Below are 10,291 nucleotides of genomic sequence, written 5' to 3' on the forward strand. Positions count from 1 at the left end.
TGGATCAATCGATCAGAATCTCTGATACAACAAGTACATATGCTTCAAACTTTCCAGCAGCAGGAGCCGCACCTACTGTCCAGGTAATATCAATGTTGACCGTTGACCCGATAGCCCTTTCAGAATGTTTAGTTACATGAAAAAAAATAATCGGAAAAAGTCTTCTAAATTCCTAGATTGCGATTTGCGATCCACTATCAACATCCTGATATTTTTGCATGGTTTCCATCAAGTACATGTAAGCTCTTGATATGCTTTTATTTCCACCATCAGCAAAGTTAGATTCTATTGCTCGTTCTGCATACTGTTTCGAGTTCATTTTAATAAATATTCTACGCACAACTGGTGCATCAAATATTGAACTGTTTTGTATTTGATCATTATGTGTAGCTTGTTGATGAAACACAAGAAACACTTGACGAGGAAGTTGTTCACTACGTGCTGTTATTCTCCAGGAATGATCCGTTGAAGCAGGAACTGCCAATTTATCCATTTTATTTTGTATATGCTGTTAGCATTGTTTCAATTTTATCAATACATGGAAATATACGCGACATCCAGAGAGCAAGTTTAGAAATTATATACTGGGCATCATCTCCCCAATTCGCAGTAAATAATCATTAGAATCACCTCGATCTAAAATAAGTATATGTTTGATTCCTCTAAATACCGTGTTATAATCTCGACAAAATCCGAATATAGAACCTTGTGGTTGCATTATTGTTCTTTTTGTTTTTCGGTGTCTGTTAAAGATTTGTCTCTTGACCTAACCTTCATTGTGTCTATGTTGACGCACGTTTGCTGTTGAAGCTCTTACTGTAACACAACACTGAGCTGCTAAGGCATTAGCTGGACTGTCACCACCTGCTGTACAAAATTATGTTGATACAGCTGCACCTTTTCCTAAATCTTTGAACCAGAACATGTTTGTTGCTACCGGTCTTGAATAATCCTCATTAAAAGAAACAATATTAAGAACTGTACTTGCTACTGGCAAGTAGATTGAAATATCTTCTAGAGTTTGATTTGTGTGAGGTTGTTATGGTCGGGGTGATGTACTCCCAATCGTTTATTTAAACAATTACAGAAGTCCCACCATCCAGGCTCAATTTTGGTTGGAAGTTAAATTAGTGAAAGATAAATTAAAGCTCCGAGCCCCCAGTCAGCAATGCCAATGGTTAGATGGTTAAATATACAAAAAGTTTGGGGTTCAATGAATAAATATTTGATAACAATTCAATAATCAAATTATACAAATGCTCAATTACACTCCTTCTGCTCGACCCTTTAATATCCTATTGCTTCAGTTGATTAGTAGTGTGAGATCGCTTTCTGCCTGTCCTTGTATTCTATTCATTTGTGGTATTCTTCTCTCTCCTATTTCTCCCATTCCTTCTACTTTTTCTCCTCGACATTCTACTCCATACTCTTTTCCTCCTCCCCCTCCACCTTCTCTCCACCGACTAGACTTCCTTCGACTGTTTCAGCTAGTCTCTTCCGTCTCCAGCTCTTGATAAATCAGGATTCCATCGAACCAAAAGTTCTGTGTCCCCTAAAAGGCTTCCTGTGCAAACACAAGGACGGTACAATATTTTTGCTTATCCCTCTCATCTCGCACTACACACAGCCTATCATCAGATAACGGCTATTAAATTTCTCCGGTCACGCATTCATTCACATAGAGATACCCATGCGTTCTTGTAAGGCAAAACAAACGTTTATACAGCACGGTATCAATTACTTCTTATACACACAATAAATTATGTCACATCAATACATACTCCTGATCATGTTATACTAAACAATATCAAAATAATCATATGCATTTCTTTACCTTACATCTCGTACAAATCACACAAACATTCAAATATTCATGGTCTGATATATGCATACATTCATAGTAACTAATTTTACATACTTGACCCATTTTTTTTAAAATTCACAATTCAAACATGTATAAATTTTAACATAACTCATTAAGAAATGCAATAGTTTACTACGAAGTAGCCTAACAGCAAACTGCAAAATTAATTCTGACCACATGCTAACAATCTACACAATAACGCCTCGCATTTAATAATTCTCTACGTAGGCTCAACCCCATTTCTCAAAAATACATGTGTAAATGAAACACTGCAAAGGTAATTCTACATACGAAACGATGCTAGTAATTAAGTATACATCATACAAATAATTACAATTATGATGCCGTAATATTATGAAAAATCGAGCATATAACTTACTGAACGTTTCGAAACTTTTCTTTCCTTACAATCCAGCTCTAGGTTTTGTCGCCAAATTACGAGTGGCTTTCTCTGAGCAACCCTATTTTTCAGCAATCTTCCCAGGCGAATATTAACTTTGCACTTACTGGTTCGAAAAGTTATTCTTCAGATCGGAATTGTAATCACACCCTCCATCACAATTCCGATTGAATATCGCTGTGAATCGGTCTAATCAAACTAAGCGAAGAATGTCCCTCTCGCTGTGTATCAACGTGAGTACAAATACAAACACACCTCTTTCACTCCGCGGGCTTCCCTCTGACCTTAGGACTAAGCTGTAACACTGAGGTGTAACATGGTGTAACATCTGGACTAAAACTGTATATTGTTTTACCTCTACTTACACGAGCTGTATAAAATCCTGATGCAATCGAACAATTAACAAGAACTGTATTTACTTGTGTGATGTTAACCGGAAGCTCACCTTCATATCATATACTTAGATTAGCAACAGGACCGTAGTTTTGATTATTGAATCCGAGTACAGATGCAATACTTGTTCAAGAATATTTGAAGGTGATTCTAGCACGTGACGTGTTGTAGTTTGCAATAAGATCAAAATCGTCGGCGGTTCCTCCATTTTCTGCAATATGGTCCTTTTTGTGCTAAGATCAGTAACTTTTATATGCTCCTTTTGGAATTTTAATTTATATCCAGGCACCAGATATAAACGTAGAATTGTCATTTATATTTAGTAGTTGGATCATGTTCAATCGTCAGATTATAAGCAACTAAAACGTTTGAGCTATCTGCAGTTGCTGATGAAGAATCAAGTAATAATGTTGATGATATCATTTATCTTTAGTGTCTGATATAATTATTGAATAAATTCTTGATGCAGACACTGATACTCGGTGATTGTTAGTGATCCGTTTGATGGAAGATGATTAAGTATATCTACGATTTCATTACCAATTTTTGTACTAACATTACCGGCTTCTTTAGCGTTCGCTTAATTTCTTAAAGTTCTTCTTCTCTTACCATTTTATCAAATCAAATTTTTCTAGTAATTTGTTAATATTGTTTGCGGTTTTTTGATAAAGAAAAGCATGATTTTATTTTATTCATTTCAGAATATCGTCAAGAACAATAATATTTTGCTCAGAAGAATCTAGTTCTTTGATTGGAATAAGATCTTTTGGTTGTTTTATGACAAATATATCTTCACCAGCACCAAGTTCGTTTTGCAATTTTTCTTTGTATTTCTTAAGCAAAACGTATTTGTCTTGCTGTGGGTTAATTGTATAGATACGGACCTTGTCATAGTTGACGTTATCTTTTAGCAAAAAACTCATTAGCATATTTGTTTAATCTCATCCAGTTCTTCCAACAATCAGATAATGACAATCTGAAAGTTCGTTGTTTTGTTTAAGTTTGATCAATCGTTCGGTATCAACGTTTTTTATGCTATTTTTTTATTTCAAGTATGTTATGGTGTCAAGTACTTGATCATGAAATATCTAGAAATAAAACAGATTGTTTACTAGAGCTAGAAAATGTTGGACCAATATATTATGAAATCAATTTTATCAAACTTGGTCTTGACGATGCACATGATAAGATAATATATTACAGGAGTCTGTTAATTAATATAACTGATTTAATTTTTACTGAATATTGGGCATTAACAAATCTGAAAAATCTGAATCATATTGTCAAACGTGATCTGGTTCTTATTACAAAATTAGAAAGAACAAGAAACTTTAATGCGTGAAACAGATTAGTACAATTACATCATGAATTAAACAGAACCTGCCATTTTTGTCAGAGAGTTATTAATAAAGATGAGTTTTTATATAAAATTCGGAACAACAAAATCAAATATAACATGAACAACAACGACAATCAATAGTAAAGTTGATTTATCAGGATATCCAAAGAAAAATGGAGAGATAATGACCGGTAACTTGAGTATGTCTGGTCAACGTATACTAGATATAGAAACAGATAATTCACCAGTAAATGTACATATAACACGAGCGGTAAGTTATGGTCAGCTTAAGAAAGTTTATAACAAACTATCGCTGTCTGGCTGAATCTTAGGCGGCGATTACATTTGCCCGGTAACATAATTAGAAATTATTAACTGACTATCCGCCACCTCACCTAATTTAACTCAGGCTGTAAGTTAATCTCAACTTGGAGTAATAGGAAACAGCAATTTATCATTGTCCGGCGGTACGATGACCGGACCAATCAATATGGCAACTAAGAAAATTGTAAATATTGAAGTTAATTATCAGCCATCAGATTTAACTCAGGCGGTAAGTTGGGCTCAACTTATTGATGATCACAAGCTGAAGTTATTCCGAAGAACAATGACCGGCAACATCTAAATGTCTGGCAAATAGATCTTAGATCTAGAAACTAGGTATCCACCAGATAATCTGGAACATTGTCAGGCAGTAAGTTATTTGCAGGTAAAAAACATTGCCGATATCAAATTGTCGTTAAACGGTGGAATGGTGACTGGCAACATAAACATGAACGGAATAAAGATAATCGGACTAGAACAAAATTATCCACCAGCAAACGCTAATCAAGGTCAAGCTTTAAGTTTAAATCAGATAACTTCTGTTTATAATTACAAAGTTAGTAAAACCGGAGATACAATGACCGGCAACTTGAAAATGAGCATCAATGCAATTTCCACCAAGAAGTGTATCTAATGTAGTTAAGGTATGCTCAGCTGAACGGCGCGCTTACACCGAATTTACTTTTGTCCGGTGGAACAATGACAGGATCTATTGACATGGGCTGTAAGTTGATTTTTTCAACAGGCAACGTGAGAATGCAACGCTGGACAACGATGATTGGTTAACAAACGTTAGATTTGTGAAAAATAATTTCTTAAATATGTACGGAGATACAATGACCGGCACGCTAAACATGAGTTTGAATAAGATAGCATTGGGATATTATCTGGTTAATTGGTTTTATGTGGCAAATAAAGGTTACGTTGACAACTCAAGGACAAATGCAATTTCTAATACATCAACTGCGGTTGATGCGGCGTACGTAAAGAAAAAACCAGAGACGTAATATAAGATCCGTTTAACATGGGTAACACCATGATAACGTCAACTTAATCTCCAGTTAATCCAGCAGATCTAATAAATAAAGTTTACGTTGACAGTATTGCACTTGGTTTTATAAAATGAACTAAAAATAATGTCATTTATATTCCAACGCTAGCAGATGTAACTGATGCGGTACTAATGGATTCTGAGGTATCAGAACTTGGGAAATACAAACACATATTTGTTCGATATTACTGGGATACTGTTATGAAGTGGGTTCACTGTTGTTTGAAGAGGGAAGATCTTACAAAATATGTTTATAAATTGATCTGTAAACATCCATTGTTTTGCTGATTATTACGATTATTGATAGATTTGTTACTGGAGGTAATGTGGTGAAACATATTTCAAGGCGACTTCAAGGCTATAGTAGAACAGGAGGTTTTAAAATTATTTTGCTCAACAATATTGAGGTCGATACGGCAAGATCCTAGTCGAATACGACAAGGAAACTTAAACAAAATATTGATTTCTGTTCAGACAACGACGTCGCACAAATATAAAACAGCAGGCGGTTCGTATCAAAAGACAATTCTGATACTAAATCTTTGTGATATGGCTGAATTTATCTTATAATCAGCAACATCTTTGATTGATTGTGAATGAACACTAAACTACTTTGAAGCTGCTGTTATAGAAGCAAATCAAATTTCTTCTTTAGTTTCAGTATTATTTGAAATAACAGGTCTTACAGGTTGTTTAAGATTAAACTTTCGTTTTCCTCGTCTAATGATCTCTCGTTGTGTAACAAGGCCCAACTTCTCCAGACGGTTATCGGTTTTAACATTATTAATATAATCAACAACGTGTTTTATTTTAATATTTCTGATATTCTTCCGTCATTCACGTCGTAAACATCATAGACCAGATGTGATTGAAACTCTTGCGATATTATTGTCAGTTATACCATCATTGACATGAAAAACTCGCTTCCCCAATGGAATTTCCTCGCTGAAAATTCGTGCAAGAACATGTCAGTGTAATCAATATCATCTTCACATTTTGCTTATCTTTAAGATTAGTCACTTCTTCCAGCATGTTTTTAGCATAGCAGTTGTACTTCTGGTGAACGTAGAATATATCCTGCTCACTAACTTTTTGATAAGTCCACTAAGCATAATTCGTACTATTAGAAAAATGTAAAACAGTAAATATAGCGATGATGAAACTGCAATCGCTAGATTTGATAACAGCTGAATATGTGATAATAAATATTTATCCTTAAATTTCTTTACCAAACTTTTATGTCATCTACTTCTGCCAACAACTGAGTCTGTGCGTGCCGTGAAACAAGGGTAAGAAAATAATAGTACAATTTCGTGTTCAGTTTTCTAACATAAATGTCTATTAGGTGATTCAAGAATCTCAGCAGCTTGCATCTCAACCGCATCGCGAGGAAATTACTGATCCTTATATCACATCAAAATCTCGTCGAATTTTAACTTGGACAGATTTGATGTTTTTGTCAGATAATATATTTCAGGTAATAAGAAAGAACATCGATGAGTACACACCATCGGGATCAGGTTGGAGATTTCATAAAATAACAGAAATATTATTTCACGCATTGAAATATAGTCGATTGCGAGGTAGACCATATGTTGAGCTGCCAACTAAAATAAGAAAACTAATGTGTAAATATCAAGAACAGTGACGACAGGTGTTTTCAGTGGGTTATATTTTCGGTATTATATCTAAGACAAGATCATCCGTATCGAGTATCGAATTATATTACTCATGTTTACAACCTAAACATTAGCGGGACTGACTTTCCTGTTGCTAAGAATCAAATTCCAAAATTTGAAAAACAAAACAGTCTCCTTTTATCAGGAGGTAATAATTTCTTCAGAGTCGATGGCGAATTGAAAAAGATCCTAGCGTTAAAAAACGAGCAAAACGCATCAAAGGAAATGATGTCGGTAAGTTAATAGAATTCGATAATTTCAAAGCTGCGCTAGACGGATTTTCTGGTTATGTTGTGTTCATGACGATACAATCTAGTCGTTATAAAACCGAGACTAACGTTAACATAAAATCTGGTCTGTGTAATTTTGATGATAAGCGATATTGTTCTCGTGGCATTAATACATTTTCGTTAGGATAACCAAATTTTGATAGTATTGATTTCAGTAAGGTTGATTGTTTAAATTCCTTATAGTAGATTTTATGTGAATGTAAAAATTGGTGATCTAATGTAAAAATTCGTGCGAATGCCGAAAATAGGTAACAGTAAAATTTTGTGCAAAATATAAAATAAAACCTGCAGTAGTGAGCATAAACAAGTTTGTTTCTTAGCCAACCCTGTTTTGTCTGACGACGATGATGATTTCCTTGATAGGTCATCGAGTTAGGTAATCAATAATGAAATATATGCTGTTGCCTCAACACAGTTGTTTTCGTATTTGTTGTGCATGCTCGGGGTCTATTGGTAAGATTGTCTGGTCGTCCTAATACTATACAAAATTTTGCGAAGAAACCTTTTTTATGCTCACCACTGTTAATATTTTACCTCCACATAATTTAACGCCTCGACTTAAGCAACTCATGTCTTATACTACCATAACTCAAATTATAAATGATATAAATCTTTGCAAACATATTCTTTATTCCACCCAGAGAGAGGTGGAGAAGGTGCAATTATCTTTGTTGCTCCCATGCACCTTACGCCATGGGAGTCGATCACCCTTGTCTCCGTATTTATCTGGTTTTACGTAAGTCTTAAATGTTTATGTCTACGGAATTGCATAGAAAATCAGTAAATGCATGTTGCTCTGTTCTTGTTCCTAAAGTAATTTTAAATAAATAATTTCAGTATTTATTCTATGGGTTTTGTATTATTCCTTTTGACCAAAAGCTAGACAGGAGTACCCAAAATCACGTAACCCAGATTCGGCGTTACATTACTAATACTGAAAAGGGTTGGTGGAGGAATTCCCCGTCTGATTTTTTCAGACCATTCGAGTCGGCCCTTTTCACCCTATTTTTACAAATACCCGAAGGCTTATGTTGTATGTTGAATTGCTATTTACACATTTAGTGTGTTTGTTCTTTTTATCTATTCATAGGCATTTGTATGCTATGTGATATATGATTGTGTATATTTATATACATTCTTGTTTTTGTGTCATTCAAAATTTTGTTGACATAGATTTTTACAGTTCCGTTTACAACTTGAAGTTAAGTGTCTCTATTGTATATACAGTCGTGCCCAGCTCTTAATTAAAAGTCAATTGATATTCCTCTCTGATCTTTCTCTTCCATTCATTTTCGTCAGAAGTGGATTGTGATAGATCATTTTACACATTGAATTGTAGAGATCTCCTCATTTTCTTCTTGTAATTTTTCGTTTTCTTTGTCTGTTCTATTTGTTCCTGTTCTTCAGCCATTTTAGCTCTCTGTTCACTTCTATGTTTCTTAAGTTTATTTATCAGTTCTTGTTGGTTTTGTTCTTTTTCTTTTTGTCATTCATGCTGTTGTTGTTGTTGTTTTAAAAAAATCCTATCTGTTTATCCTTTTGTTGTTCTCCGTTGGGTTCCTGGGTTGTCAATTGGTTTCTTTGTTGATCATGTTTAGCTATTGTTTGGTTGCTTTGTGGGTCACATCTATCTATACCTTTGCTTTGTTGCGGGGATTGTTTCCTTTTTCTTTTATTACGTGGTTTGGGTATTGGTGATTCCTCCTGTTGCGTCTTCCATTACCGTGTGGTTGCTATGGATTCTCCTGTGTTTTTATTTCTGGACATTTTCGAGGGGTATGTCCTACGTTTTCACATTTAGTATATTTCCTGTAGCAAATGCATCCCTTGTAACATGTTCTTGCGATGAAACTGTGAAGGTAAAATACTTTCTTTATTGTCCTCAGTTTTTCTTTGTACATTTCTAAAATTCTCACTCCGTTTTTTATAGGGTATCCTGGGTGTGTATCCATCCTTTCTTGCTTAGTTTGATTTGAAAACATTTTCTCCAAATTTTCTACTGCTGCTGCGAGTGGTATTTCTAATGGTATATCCGATATATGGAGCTCCGCTGTTTTTTTATATCTTCATTAAGAGAGGTACTGGTTTCACTACATTGATGATGTTATCCCCATATTCTAAAATTCCATATGGCAGTATCGGTGTGTCCCCTTTGTGTCTTAAAATATATGTTTCTTCACTTTTCCTGTTAAAAGTGTCCGCAAGGTCGATAAAATGATTTGTCTAAGATTATAAAGAGTGTCAGTAACTTGTAAATGATTGGTCTTTTTCTTGGTTACATCTTGTTCATGTTTATCTCTTGTGTACCAGACTTGTATGTACATTCAAGAAAAGCTACATCCTATGCTTTAATCCGTCTAGTATCAAACAAATTCTGTTACTTGTCTGTGTTGCGACATCTTGGTTTTACATATGCAGTCCGTGCAGCCTGTGCGATGCGTGAATAACAATCAGTCAATTTGAAATTTTCTAAATTCTTTATTTGTTATTTTTCTATACTTTCCGTATAAATATTATAGGATTCTATTGTCATCTTTCAAGGTACTGTTCCATTTCCAAAAAAGTATAATTTTCAGTGGTGAAAACTATGGCTCGGTAGTCATCATTTGCTTTGTACGTGCCATTGCCGATAATAAAACAGACTTTACTTCTCAAGAAGGAGTACATTTAGGGTACGGCTGAAGTTCATGAACAATGATCTACTTACGACGGTGCCAATTTGAAGAAAAATGATTTGACGCGATTTATAAACTGCAGAATAAAAGCTGGATGTCTCTTTGGTGTTTGGTTTGTGTTTTATATCCAGTATTCGAGTAAGAAATAAGAAGGTAAATATTGGCCAGTTTTCGTAGGTTGCTTTCAAATGTAGAGGAGTAAATATCTAACATGCATTTTATTATCAGTATCAGTGTGGCCATTTATCAGAAAAAGGATTCCTGTTCGCTGAATGG

This window comes from Sinohyriopsis cumingii, chromosome 12 (genome assembly GCF_028554795.1).
Source record: "Sinohyriopsis cumingii isolate HCF-2022 chromosome 12, ASM2855479v2, whole genome shotgun sequence".
Taxonomy (NCBI): domain Eukaryota; kingdom Metazoa; phylum Mollusca; class Bivalvia; order Unionida; family Unionidae; genus Sinohyriopsis; species Sinohyriopsis cumingii.